We start from the raw sequence: 1,099 nt of genomic DNA, 5'->3' as shown, positions 1-1,099 counted from the left end.
GATACGAACTGCACCGCCCGGGAATCGAACCCGGACCATCTGCTTGGAAGGCAGATATCCTAGCCATTAGACTAGCGGTGCATATCACTTATGTAGTGACCGAGTATTCCTGTGATACTTGTATAGGGACATCTGAATCCCTTCTCGGACGTACCGTCGTCAACCATCCCGCGGCCAAGAGTCTGATTGGGCCTTAAACGCGTACCTGAGATCGCGAACTGCTACTATATCTCTCGCATGGTAGACCGCATTCTATCTCGATTGATAACTCCAACTGGTAAGGTTCTCATCACATACTACAGCTAGCTCGGCACAAGCTGCACAACTTTTTCGTGACATCGAAGTTCCTGATTGCAAGCACATTTTGAATCCGCATGCGGCGGCTCGTGAATTTGGGCTGTTGGTTCATCTCCGCAACGCGTTCTGAGGTACCGGGCGGTCATTCATCATTCCTGCAAGGAGTTCTACTCTAGGTGAATAGCTCTTTTCTATGCACGGACAACGCTTTATTAACGTTCTTTTTCCCCTGAACTGGCACGGTTGGGCCAATCGCACGGAATGGTACGAAAACACCGTTTCTGTTTAGTGGAAATTTTTCGGTAAGACTGATCTATGCAGTCGGTAAGCTGCACCTCTCAGTTTAATAACCATCTCGAGTGTATTGTGATGAATAGCAGCTCCTTGTTTCGATCAAGGGACCTTTGGGTTATGAGCCCAACACGCTATCCACTGCGCCAAGCTGCTCATGCGTACAACTCCTGTATCGCCCTGACGTGCTGAGCATAACTATTCCACGATAGCCTAAAGACCCTTCCCTCGTTGATACAAACTGCACCGCCCGGGAATCGGACCCGGACCATCTGCTTGGAAGGCAGATATCCTAACCATTAGACTAGCGGTGCATATCACTTATGTAGTGATTGAGTATTCCTGCGATACTTGTAGAGGGACATCTGAATCCCTTCTCGGACGTACCGTCGTCAACCATCCCGCGGCCAAGAGTCTGGTTAGGCCTTAAACGCGTACCTGAGATCGCGAACTGCTACTATATCTCTCGCATGGTAGGCAGCATTCCATCTCGATTGATAACTCCAACTGG

General features: G+C 49.4%; 3 non-coding genes across 3 annotated transcripts; all 3 read right to left on the bottom strand.

Annotated features, from left to right (window-relative positions):
* Nucleotides 1-9: 9 nt before the first annotated feature.
* Nucleotides 10-81, bottom strand: Pmar_PMAR008066. Its single transcript has one exon. It is a non-coding gene; the product is annotated as a tRNA-Gly (tRNA).
* Nucleotides 82-671: 590 nt separating this feature from the next.
* Pmar_PMAR008065 lies at nucleotides 672-744 on the bottom strand. Its single transcript has one exon. It is a non-coding gene; the product is annotated as a tRNA-Met (tRNA).
* An 86-nt stretch (nucleotides 745-830) lies between these two features.
* Pmar_PMAR008064 lies at nucleotides 831-902 on the bottom strand. Its single transcript has one exon. It is a non-coding gene; the product is annotated as a tRNA-Gly (tRNA).
* Between the last annotated feature and the right edge of the window lie 197 nt (nucleotides 903-1,099).

Source organism: Perkinsus marinus (genome assembly GCF_000006405.1).
Source record: "Perkinsus marinus ATCC 50983 genomic scaffold scf_1104296959094, whole genome shotgun sequence".
Classification (NCBI taxonomy): domain Eukaryota; phylum Perkinsozoa; order Perkinsida; family Perkinsidae; genus Perkinsus; species Perkinsus marinus.
This window is presented reverse-complemented; position numbering and strand designations above follow the sequence as displayed.